The sequence below is a fragment of the Salvelinus namaycush genome, chromosome 18 (genome assembly GCF_016432855.1).
Source record: "Salvelinus namaycush isolate Seneca chromosome 18, SaNama_1.0, whole genome shotgun sequence".
Lineage (NCBI taxonomy): Eukaryota > Metazoa > Chordata > Actinopteri > Salmoniformes > Salmonidae > Salvelinus > Salvelinus namaycush.
Window position 1 is genome coordinate 1,725,146 of NC_052324.1, and position 13,440 is coordinate 1,738,585.

Genomic DNA, 13,440 nt, shown 5'->3' on the forward strand with positions numbered 1-13,440 from the left:
GGTAATTAACAGGTGATTGAGTCCAATATTGCTGATGCGTGTGACGAGGGAAGGCAGGTGTGCATAATTATGGTGGCAGGAGTGTGTAATGCAGGGCAGCCTGGCACCCTCAATCACCAGGGGGGAAGAGCGGGAGCAGGCATGACATTTATAAGCCATAAAATGTGTGTTCTCCCTACTTCCACTCACGCTACAACCAGCACTGCAGCTGTTTTGAATGAGTAAGAAAGTGTACTGATAGCTTTGCGTTATTTTTATTTAATATCGAGGAATATTTCACTTTCTCTGTTAATTTAGCTATTTGATCTTGAATTTTAGGACCCTTTTAAGCCAAACCGTTCGGACGCTACAGACGTTTTCATGAGAAGACCGATTTTCGGGATGTTTCATGGTCTGACAAACCCCACTGTAGCTCGGCCATCTTCCACCGCAGATGTGGAAGGCCGACATAGGCATATCTCTAGCTTAAATTGACAGATTTTGATGGGGATTTTTTTATTATGTTACTTAGACTGAAGCGTGGGTGTGTCAATAGACTCTTAAAGAGAAAAATGCTTTGAGGGCAATTCAAGCAAAGCAAATATGCAGTGATTGTCATCCTGATCTGTTTCACACCCTGATGTGTTTTCTGTTTGTCTGTTGCCAGTTCATCTTGTCTCGTCAAGCCTACCAGCGTGTTTTTTCCCGTTCTCCTGTTCTCTCTAGGCCCTGTTTTCTAGTTCTTCCGGTTTTGACCATTCTGCCTGCCTTGACACTGAGCCTGCCTGCTGTTCTGTACCTTACTGACTCTGCCCTGGATTATGGACCTCTGCCTGCCCTTGACCTGTCTTTTGCCTGCCCCCTGTTTGGTCAACAAACATCTGTGAATCGAACTGTCTGCAACTGGGTCTTATCATGAGTCGTGATAGTGATAATGTATTGGGTCAATAGCCCAGGGTTTCCCAAACTCAGTCCTGCCCCCCGGGTGCACATTTTGGTTTTTGCCCTAGCACTACACAGCTGATTCAAATAATCAAAGCTTGATGATGAGTTGGTTATTTGAATCATCTGTATAGTGCCTTGGCAAAAACCAAGATGTGCACCCAGGGGAGGGCCCCAGGACCGAGTTTGGGAAACCCTGCCATAGCCTACTGCACAAACCTCATTGCTACAGTACTGTTTTTAATAGGTTAATGTTGCATAGGCTTACGTTTTTTAAGTCATGTTCAAAAACAGTCTGAGCGGTAGAGCTTTCATTCTGAATCAGAAAGTGATCTTGACTCAGAAAAGGTTGATGACCACTGATATAGACTGACCAGGTGAATCCAGGTGAAAGCTATGATCCCTTATTGAAGTCACTTGTTAAATCCACTTCAATCAGTGTAGATGAAGGGGAGGAGACAGGTTAAATAAGGATTTTTAAGCCAATTGAGACATGAATTGTGTATGTGTGTCATTCAGAGGGTGAATGAGCAAGACACAATATTTAAGTGCCTTTGAACAGGGTATAGTAGTTGGTGCCAGGCGCACTGATTTATGTCAACAGTTTCCTGTGTGTATCAGGAATGGTCCACCACCCAAAGGACATCCAGCCAACTTAACACAACTGTGAAAAGCATTGGAGTCAACATGGGCCAGCATCCCTGTGAAATGCTTTCGACACCCATGGGAAAGTCATGCCACTCATGAGTTCAGCAACACGTTATGATATGGCACATTACACTTCTGTAAATCAAATTCGACCCACTTTATCAATTAAGCAATGCCAGCCTACCATAAACACATTTCAAATACGTACAGTTCCATTTACAACCATGAAAACCACTAGGCTACCAAGAAAACCATAATAGAATGCAGCCTATATCTATTTCTATGATGAAACATACAGTTATGTAGCATCATTTGTGATCTTGCATTGGAATTATATACAATTCTGCTTATGTCACGCTATAAGACAAATATAAAACAAAAAAAATTATGCTTTTGACCAAGAAGTGACATGTTCAATGGCATGAAATCTCGCTGCGCTCTATCAGCACCATGAACAGCGCAGGTAGCCTGGTGGGTAGGAGAGTTGGGCCAGTAACCGAAAGGTTGCTGGATCGAATCCCCAAGCTGACAAGGTAAAAATCTGTTGTTCTGCCCCTGAGCAAGGCAGTTAGCCCACTGTTCCCCGGGCACCGATGACGTGGATGTCGATTAAGGCAGCCCCCCACACCTCTCTGATTCAGAGGGGTTGGGTTAAATGCGGAAGACACATTTCAGTTGAATGCATTCCGTTGTATAACTGACTAGGTATCCCCCTTTCTACACACTAAAGCAAGATTTTGATAAAAACCAACCAGCTAGATTGTTTTAATCTTTCCTGTTCAAAAGGGTTGAACCCGTTCAATAGCTAGGCTATCCATATTACCGGAGATTCTTCTTATTCTTTCTATTGCGTATACCCGGGCACAAATTATGAAACATTTATGAAACAATAGATGGCAAGTCAAGATACTTGTTTCCCCTATCCATCTGTGGCAAAGTTTTCCCTAAATGTTTATGACAAATCCAGCTCCAGAACCAGCCATAGCCTTAGCCAGCTGTCTACAATTTTGAATACGGTGTAGCAACAACAGATAACATTAGCTAGCTCGATAAGTTTTGCATGCCAGCTAGCTAAACTGACAGCTGTCAGTGCCCTACTTGTTGTTATTTCTCCACTCCATGTGGAAATCACCATATAGTTCCAACCCACAATTTGTGAATATGTATTACCAGCCTGCGTCATTCTTCAGATGTGGAACCTAAACAATAATTTTTGCTATAGGAAAGGAACTACGTCAAAATAGGTTGCCCTCTGGTTGGGGCCTTTATAGCTAAATTCCTACAATTCTACTCATTCTGCCATTACTTATGCCTTATGTTAATATGATATCTGAGTGAGAATCAATGGGGGGCCCCCTGGAGGTCAGGACCCCTGGGCACGTGCCCTGCGTGCCCGGTTGGTAGTCGGCCATGATTGCTAGCAGGTTAGATAGCTGGCTAGATAGACTAACTACCAATCAAAAATTTCACATGGCTTATTTACCCTTTGTTAAACCCCACCCCAGAATTTTGGCCAACCAATCGCAGCACTCCAATGGATAGCAACTGTTGTTGAGTCCAACACCTTGGACAAGCTCACGTTTGAAACACATGAAAGCCACTGAGGATATTACAAAAACGTAGAGTTTTCATCCACAAGCTAATTGTTTGAATGGCTAAATAATTTACCAGTGCACCAGGGGTACTTGCTACTATGATTCCTGAAATGCAGAGCCTATTGATGAAGTATTTTTCTCAAATCCAAAATTATACCTTTGTTACATTGTTTGCTAGCTCAGGTGGTTAGCTAGCTCTCATTTTTATTGACCACCCAACGTTGCTAATGCTCTCTCTGGCTAGCTAGTAGCCAGTTAATATTACTTGTTTGTATGTTTGCTAGCTAAGTTAGCCATGTTATGAATACAACTCGTCTGCTGTCAACATCAAGATACGATTTGAAAGCACTAGTTAGCTCCAAAAGTGGTTAGTAACTTTGGCTGCATGCTGACAGTGTATTCAGAGCCATTTGGCTGCATGCTGACAGTGTATTCAGAGCCATTTGGCTGCATGCTGACAATGCATTCAGAGGCATCCAGTGGCTAGCCACACTGCAACCTTCCTTTTACGAGGTTCCCGTGAAGCAGTTGTAATGACAGTCCATCACAACATAACAGAAAGTCTCCTGATTAGCAACGGGTAGTCTGTGATTTAATTTCATTGTGTATTAAAAACACAGCTTGAGATCATTGTGAGGGGCTTCCCGTGAAAATGTTGTCCAAGGTCGCAATAGTTGCAACAAGGGGGCGGGGCTTAGCAAAGGGTAAATTGTCGGCTAATTGAGTGACTGACATAACAAGAGAACGACTGTTGATGCACAACCAAATTTCGAAATTGCACTATTCTTACTCTCAACAGCAAGTTGAGAGCCCGACTGAGTTCCTAGATCAGGGGCCCCCTAAGCAACCGCTTATGTCGCTAATGCCTGGAGCCGGCCCTGGAAAGGACTCAGCCATGTCTAATTTGGACTGTCATACTTCTGAGTCTTCAGCCATGGTTAGCAAACCCCCTGTTAATAACCATAATTCATCACAATGGTGATGGTGAGTGTTGATCTGAGGCCTTGTGTGACATATAGCTCTCTTTAACTGAGCCTTACGGAGGTGTGATTTTTTTTTGTTCTCATGTGTGATTTAGAAAGATATTATTTGGTCAATATTTACAGGAATACATGATTTCTAATGTGATTTTTCATTGATCACAGTCCAAATACAGATCCCAAATCTGGTGGGACTGGAACAGTAGGACCGAGAAGACCACCAGGACCAGAAGGTAAAATCACCCCCTCCTCCACCATTATTTTTCTCCCCCATAGATTTAGTTACTGTCTGTATCATGTCATAAATATTCCACTAGTAAAGTTTGAATGTACAGTAGTCACTCATTAGGCCTGATGTGAGGTGTAAGTGAAGAGCTCCCTCAGAACATAACCACTGCTGTGACTAATAGTGTACAACAAGGAGGTGCATAACCACTGCTGTGACTAATAGTGTAAAACATTGAGGTGCATAACCACTGCTGTGACTAATAGTGTACAACAAGGAGGTGCATAACCACTGCTGTGACTAATAGTGTACAACAAGGAGGTGCATAACCACTGCTGTGACTAATAGTGTAAAACAAGGAGGTGCATTAGCACTGCTGTGACTAATAGTGTACAACAAGGAGGTGCATAACCACTGCTGTGACTAATAGCGTACAACAAGGAGGTGCATATCCACTGCTGTGACTAATAGTGTACAACAAGAAGGTGCATAACCACTGCTGTGACTTCCAGAAAATTATGTCATGGCTTTAGAAGCTTCTGATAGGCTGACTGACATAATTTGAGTCAATTGGAGGTGTTCCTGTGGATGTATTTCAAGGCCTACCTTCAAACTCAGTGCGTCTTAGCTTGACATCATAGGAAAATCAAAAGAAATCAGCCAAGACCTCAGAAAAAAAGTTGTAGACCTCCACAAGTCTGGTTCATCCTTGGGAGAAATTTCCAAATGCCTGAAGGTACCACGTTCATCTGTACAAACAATAGTACGCAAGTATAAACACCATGGGACCACGCAGCCGTCATACCGCTCAGGAAGGAGACACGTTCTGTCTCCTAGAGATGAACGTACTTTGGTTCAAAAAGTGCAAATCAATTCCAGAACAACAGCAAAGGCAAAGGACCTTGTGAAGATGCTGGAGGAAACAGGTACAAAAGTATCTATATCCACAGTAAAACGAGTCCAATATCGACATAACCTGAAAGGCCGCTCGGCAAGGAAGAAGCCACTGCTCCAAAACCGCCATTTAAAAAAACAGACTATGGCTTACAACTGCAAGCGGGGACAAAGATCGTACTTTTTGGAGAAATGTCCTCTGGTTTGATGAAATAGAAATAGAACTGTTTGGCCGTAATGACCATCGTTATGTTTGGAGGAAAAAGGGGGAGGCTTGCAAGCCGAAGAACACCATCCCAACCGTGAAGCACAGAGGTGGCAGCATCATGTTGTGGGGGTGCTTTGCTGCAGTAGGGACTGGTGGACTTCACAAAATAGATGGCATCATGAGGACGGAAAATTATGTGGATATATTGAAGGAACATTTCAAGACATCAGTCAGGAAGTTAAAGCTTGGTCGCAAATGGGTCTTCCAAATGGACAATGACCCCAAGCATACTTCCGAAGTTTGGGCAAAATGGCTTAAGGACAACAATGTCAAGGTATTGGAGTGCCCATCACAAAGCCCTGACCTCAATCCTATAGAAAATGTGTGGGCAGAACTGAAAAAGCATGTGCGAGCAAGGAGGCCTACAAACCTGACTCAGTTACACCAGCTCTGTCAGGAGGAATGGGCCAAAGTTCACCCAACTTATTGTGGGAAGCTTGTGGAAGGCTACCCGAAGCGTTTGACCCAAGTTACACAATTTAAATCCAATGCTACCAAATACTAATTGAGTGTATGTAAACTTATGACCACTGGGAATGTGATGAAAGAAATAAAAACTGAAATAAATCATTCTCTCTGCTATTATTCTGACATTTCACATTCTTAAAATAAAGTGGTGATCCTAACTGACCTAAGATAGGGAATTTTTATTAGGATTAAATGTCAGGAATTGTAAAAAACGGAGTTTAAATGTGTTTGGCTAAGGTGTATGTAAACTACTGTCTTCAACTGTACATAACCACTGCTGTGACTAATAGTGTATAACAAGGAGGTACATAACCACTAGTATGACTAATAGTGTATAACAAGGAGGTACATAACCACTAGTATGACTAATGGTGTATAACAAGGAGGTACATAACCACTAGTATGACTAATAGTGTATAACAAGGAGGTACATAACCACTAGTATGACTAATGGTGTCTGTTGCAGTGTTGACATAATTTCTAACCTTGCTCTCTCTCACTCATGGCCACAAGGGCCAAGTGGTTTTCGTGGCATCGCCGCAAAATCTGCCTTTGCCATGCGGCTGGGCTACAACTACCCCCGAACCAGGCCACCCCATCCAATTCCGTGAGGTCATGGACAGAACCAAGTTTGAGTTTCATTGCACCGTATACCAGAATGTGGGCAACATGGACCTTCGGAAAACAGCCAGATGGTGCTGCACTCCTTCACCACCCAGCAGAACGGCTACATCACGGCCACAGGATGCACACTGCTGCAGCTCAAAAAGGGAGGTGAGATCTGCCTGTCAGCTAACTATGTGGCAACTGCATGACCTCCGACAGCTTCTCTCAGGGCACCTGATCTTCACTGTCTGGAGCCCATCCTGACCTGGACACTGATCCCAAGAGACAACCAATCTGACACACAGGTTAGAACTAAGCTAAGGTTCTGTATTTTAAAAGGGAGATATTTTCTTTTTTTCCCAAAGACTCTTTTAACTAATGATAATCTTTATCACATCTACAATGAAAAGAGAGGTCAATTGACTGTTTTGTTATATTTGCACTGAAGTTTGTTATACACTGCTCAAAAAAATAAAGGGAACACTTAAACAACACAATGTAACTCCAAGTCAATCACACTTCTGTGAAATCAAACTGTCCACTTAGGAAGCAACACTGATTGACAATAAATTTCACATGCTGTTGTGCAAATGGAATAGACAAAAGGTGGAAATTATAGGCAATTAGCAAGACACCCCCAAAAAAGGAGTGATTCTGCAGGTGGTGACCACAGACCACTTCTCAGTTCCTATGCTTCCTGGCTGATGTTTTGGTCACTTTTGAATGCTGGCGGTGCTCTCACTCTAGTGGTAGCATGAGACGGAGTCTACAATCCACACAAGTGGCTCAGGTAGTGCAGTTCATCCAGGATGGCACATCAATGCGAGCTGTGGCAAAAAGGTTTGCTGTGTCTGTCAGCGTAGTGTCCAGAGCATGGAGGTGCTACCAGGAGACAGGCCAGTACATCAGGAGACGTGGTGGAGGCCGTAGGAGGGCAACAACCCAGCAGCAGGACCGCTACCTCCGTCTTTGTGCAAGGAGGTGCACTGCCAGAGCCCTGCAAAATGACCTCCAGCAGGCCACAAATGTGCATGTGTCAGCATATGGTCTCACAAGGGGTCTGAGGATCTCATCTCGGTACCTATTGGCAGTCAGGCTACCTCTGGCGAGCACATGGAGGGCTGTGCGGCCCCACAAAGAAATGCCACCCCACACCATGACTGACCCATCGCCAAACCGGTCATGCTGGAGGATGTTGCAGGCAGCAGAACGTTCTCCACGGCGTCTCCAGACTCTGCCACGTCTGTCACATGTGCTCATGTGCTCAGTGTGAACCTGCTTTCATCTGTGAAGAGCACAGGGCGCCAGTGGCGAATTTGCCAATCTTGGTGTTCTCTGGCAAATGCCAAACGTCCTGCACGGTGTTGGGCTGTAAGCACAACCCCCACCTGTGGACGTCGGGCCCTCATACCACCCTCATGGAGTCTGTTTCTGACCGTTTGAGCAGACACATGCACATTTGTGGCCTGCTGGAGGTCATTTTGCAGGGCTCTGGCAGTGCACCTCCTTGCACAAAGGCGGAGGTAGCGGTCCTGCTGCTGGGTTGTTGCCCTCCTACGGCCTCCTCCACGTCTCCTGATGTACTGGCCTGTCTCCTGGTAGCGCCTCCATGCTCTGGACACTACGCTGACAGACACAGCAAACCTTTTTGCCACAGCTCGCATTGATGTGCCATCCTGGATGAACTGCACTACCTGAGCCACTTGTGTGGGTTGTAGACTCCGTCTCATGCTACCACTAGAGTGAGAGCACCGCCAGCATTCAAAAGTGACCAAAACATCAGCCAGGAAGCATAGGAACTGAGAAGTGGTCTGTGATCACCACCTGCAGAATCACTCCTTTTTTGGGGGTGTCTTGCTAATTGCCTATAATTTCCACCTTTTGTCTATTCCATTTGCACAACAGCATGTGAAATTTATTGTCAATCAGTGTTGCTTCCTAAGTGGACAGTTTGATTTCACAGAAGTGTGATTGACTTGGAGTTACATTGTGTTGTTTAAGTGTTCCCTTTATTTTTTTGAGCAGTGTACTTGCACATGAGTGGGAGAGTCATTGCATGCCACATTTGTCTCTCTTCCTCTTTCTTCTATCTTTCACGTTTTTTCACGAAACCAACACCAATGCCGAAACAGTTTATCTGTGTGTTGACCCAATCCCACTACCCCCCCAAACCCAATTATTGTTGTTAGATTAAATTAATTTTACCACATCAGGGAAATGCAATGTGATCGCTTTTTGATTGTTAATTGCATTATTTCTTCTAATTATTGGTATGTGTTTTCCTTCTTATGAACTTAAGGCTAATTAAATTATATAGTTTAGGTCTTGCACATAAAACACATAGGAACAAAATCTAACAACTTAATATATGCTAATTATGAGTTTTTGGGTGATGGTAAAATTATGACAAATAAGAACAAACTCAAAACTATGCTCAGGGAGCCTACCTGCTGCATTGGGTCGGGCAAACCATTGAATTCTAAAGCTAAAGTTTGAATATTTATGTAGTAAACTTCAGATGTAAATTATTATAAAGAATATACTTTAAAAATAGATGTTGTATTTTCACATACACCGGATAGGTGCAGTGAAATGTATTGTTTTACAGGGTCAGCCATAGTAATACGGTGCCCCAGGCGCAAATTAGGGTTAAGTGCCTTGCTCAGGGGCACAGCAACACATTTTTTCAACTTGTCGGCTTGGCCCTTCAAATCTGTTTTTGATAAACAATTATATTCTGACTGTTTCATCTTTCGAAAAAATTAATACAAATAAATACAACAATAAAATAACACATGCACATACTCTGTGTTTTCTGTCACCTCAAGTCAAGACTTGCCCTCACATTTTTGGAGTAGCGAGACAGCACAGCATGCACTTCATGCTCAACCAAAGGGGGGCGTGAAGGTTCCACCTTTGCTCGCACACTTTTCCTCAGGTGGAAGATGAGTATAGGGCTTTTCACAAAATACGAACATTTTCACGACAAAAATTAATAAACGATCATATCACCATACTAATCCCTATTATTCAAACACAGAAATATATATATTTCCGCACGTTATACTTTTATTAAACCATTTTTTGTTTTTGCTCATTGAGCTACAGATTTCACTTATGGGGCACGGTTGAGTGCAATAGGCCTAAAAATGTGCAAAAAATAAACCAACTTCTTACCCTTGGATGACCAGATATTTGCCTATAGGTAATAGTGTGTGGGTTATCGCACATGTAATTAATAATCTATATACACTGACTGTACAAAACATTAGGAACACCTTCCTAAATTTTAATTGCACCCCCATTTGCCCTCACAACAGCCTCAATTCGTCGGGGCATGGACTCTACAACGTGTCAAAAGCGTTCGACAGGGATGCTGGCCTATGTTGACTCCAATGCTTTCCACAGTCATGTTAAGTTGGCTGCATGTCCTTTGGGTGGTGGATCATTCTTGATACACAAGGGAAACTGTTGAGAGTGAAAACCCCAGCAGACTTGCAGTTCTTGACACACTCAAACCTGTGCGCCTGGCACCTATTACCATACCCCGTTCAAAGGCACGTTTGTCTTCCCCGTTCATAATCCATGTCTCAATTGTCTCAAGTCTTAAAAATCCGTCTTTAACCTGTCTCCTCCCCTTCATCTACACTGATTGAAGTGGCTTTAACAAGTGACATCAATAAGGATCATAGCTTTCAACTGGATTCACCTGGTCAGTCTGTCATGGATAGAGTAGGTGTTCCTAATGTTTTGTACACTCAGTCTAAGTAAGAGTCAAGAATGTGCATAGGGAAAAATTGGAACCAAAATATTGTCTATATACCAACAACTACTATGGATAGGCTATAAGCTATATGGAAAACAGACAACTTTAACATTTTGTCAACTTTAACAGGCCTATTAATGTTATAACCAATCATTATTAAAGCAAACTAACATTTTTCGTTAACATTTTCATTAACAAAAAAGTTGTATTACTGAAGATAATGATTTAGAAAAACAATAGGCCTACAATAATACAGGCAGAGGATAACAGAAGATGTGGTTTGACCATTTTAATTGTTGTTGTATATTTTCCCCGGGGACTGACCTTACTTAAATAAGTAAACAAATAAATGAGCGCAATATATAGGCTAGCATCGATACAGACGTGGTGGGCCGCATTATCCCATTGTTCTCACCGGAGTGGAATGAGCGGACGGGAACCAGCTGCTGCATCCCGGGCCATCCCCCACACGCCCCTGTGACCTCCTAGGACTGAGTGCCATCCACAGAGAGAGGCGCTGGTAGGCTACTCCCGTGGGAGCGAGGGAATGCTTGTAGAGGGAGAGTGGCACACGATACCCGATTGTTCGCTCTAGCATCACTGATTCCTCCTTCCACCCCCCATAAACTCGCGCGGATGACAGTCTCAGTGGCTTACATTGATTAGAAAGCCGTTTCTCTCGCTCAAGGTGGTTTGAATATTTTTGCTAAAATATCACAGACAGCAAATTAATTTTTCTTTCGATGTAGCTACATGGCTAGACCTACCCATCTGTAAAGCATTTTTGTAAGGCAACTCAGCATGTTTTAGAGTGCACTAACGTTACAATTACTGCTAGGCTAGTTCGCTGTCATTTAGAACTGACAAAAATTGTATTGGCATGAGTCCCGTTTGTCTAGCCACCCTCTCCGTGCACAATGCTCCTTGACTTGTGAATGGAAGAGCAAACACACCAACGCCTACATTGAGGAAGTTCTGAGTCATTCAAGGCTTCTGAGGAGTCTGCTGTTTTAGGCCAATAGTCCTCCTCCATTAGTCCTCAAGTCAAGAAGGTCTCTCTCATGCCAGTAGATGACTCCATTCACCTGAGAGGAAATGGGTAGCCTACATAAAGCAGGTGAGCTATAGTTCACAATAAGTAGGCCTAGACAGCCCTGAATGTCAAAATATTTGTAAAAGCAAGTGCGGTTATTTTAGTGATGGTGCTATGTCATCTCGGTGTAGGCATACGGCTGTTTTTTGTAAAGTAGTGTGGAGGAATTCCCAAGATGTGTATTACTTCCTTCAGCATCTGTAGTTATTTAATGGTTTCTGGTTAAGCAGAGCTGTCAATCAAACAAGTCGGGATGCGGGGAAGAAGAGTGTGGAACGAACACGGGAGGGGGCGGAGATTCAGTGGCAAGGATTCCGCAAGACTGTTCTTATAATTGGGGGAACATCTGACTCTGTTGCGCGCTGGCAGATGGTCGGTTGAGGCGGGATCGAAGGAGGGAGATTTACATTCATTGTTCAGGCGCTGGAGCTCAGTCCAGAGACAATAGCCTCCGCAAGGAGCAAGGGATGAAAAAACTTTCCTTTTCAGATACAGAAAGATGGATAAAGAAAGCAACGGAAATTAATTTTAAAAATCTGGAATTTAAAACGCATAAAAACGTTTGCCAGCTCATCGAGCACATCTGTCAGGCCTATAGAAACATGCAGTTTGTCAGCAATTGTAATGTAAATCATGTATCATTTTATGGTGCAAATAACCTCAGTAAAATACATCATACACACCTGGCCAGTGTTTATTGCAGACAGACAAACTACAAACGTAACGGTTTTTCTGCACAGGCTCTTCAGTGACATGACATCCTCATGGGGATTGATGAGGTCTAACTTTCCAACTGCAGAATATTTTTGATAATAAGGTTGAACGTATTTACAACTCAAATTTGGTTAAATTAATTAAACACGGGTTCACATCATATTTCTATCAGCATGAGATCTGATTCCTCTATTCTGGAACATTTTGGAATGTGCACAAAATAAATATTGATTATCTATTTCGAATGATAGCCTTTCCAATGTACACATAAAACCACATTATTTTTCATGGATGTCTTGTCATTGCATTGACTGTTGTTATAATGTATATAATTATTTATCATGTGTTAATTTGAAACGTATCAAACATATATCTGTACCATTTTAGACAGAACTTCCAACCATGTTGCCTCAGACTCACAGCACTGTCTTGGATGAGCAGCACAAACGTATGCAGTGAAGAGTAATAGACCAAACAGACTACAATTGTTTAGCATGATGCCACTGATATCCTTAGTCGAGTCACAGCTTTCAATCACTGCGCATTGTTCGTGGCAGACAGAGCGCGAGAGCGTGGCTGGTTGAATAGGCAACGCGCCTGCTGGTTGCGCTCTTGTGTTTAGTGATGACTCGACTGAAAACGCCAAATAAGATATTCAGGATGGTTACTTTAGACTTTTAATCCAGTTATCTTATTAAAATACAATTAGCAATAGAATGCCTAACGCAAGAAATATAACTGAAACTTGGGCCAAATTTTGAACAGCAAACTAAATAGGCCAATAGTTTTGCTGGAAATGCAATATGTGTAAACAATAATATTACATTTTAAATGTTTTAAGTAGCCTAGACTTAAATAGTAAATAAACTTTAGAAAAATGTGCTACAACGTGTTAGTTGTCTTTTTGTAGAACTTTCATATTTCAAAATGACCTTTTTCAAAGGAAATGTTTTGTCTATGTTATTTCTTTCGGTTTGCATGCATTTGCTGACTTAACTTATTTATTTTCTCCCATGGTAATTGCGTGCATGCAACACTGACAAATCGTGAATAAATCGAAAAATAAGTAATACATATATTAGGTGATTCTTATCAATGGCGGAATTAGTTTGTCACTGCAGTAAATAACCTAGTCCCAATATGAACGCCTATTGTGTTCACTGAAATTATCCATTTTTGATTTCAACATTGAAGAATTTGTTGAAACACAAAATCAAGCAATGAATATAATGTTGCCTGATAGTTCGATAGTCAACAAATA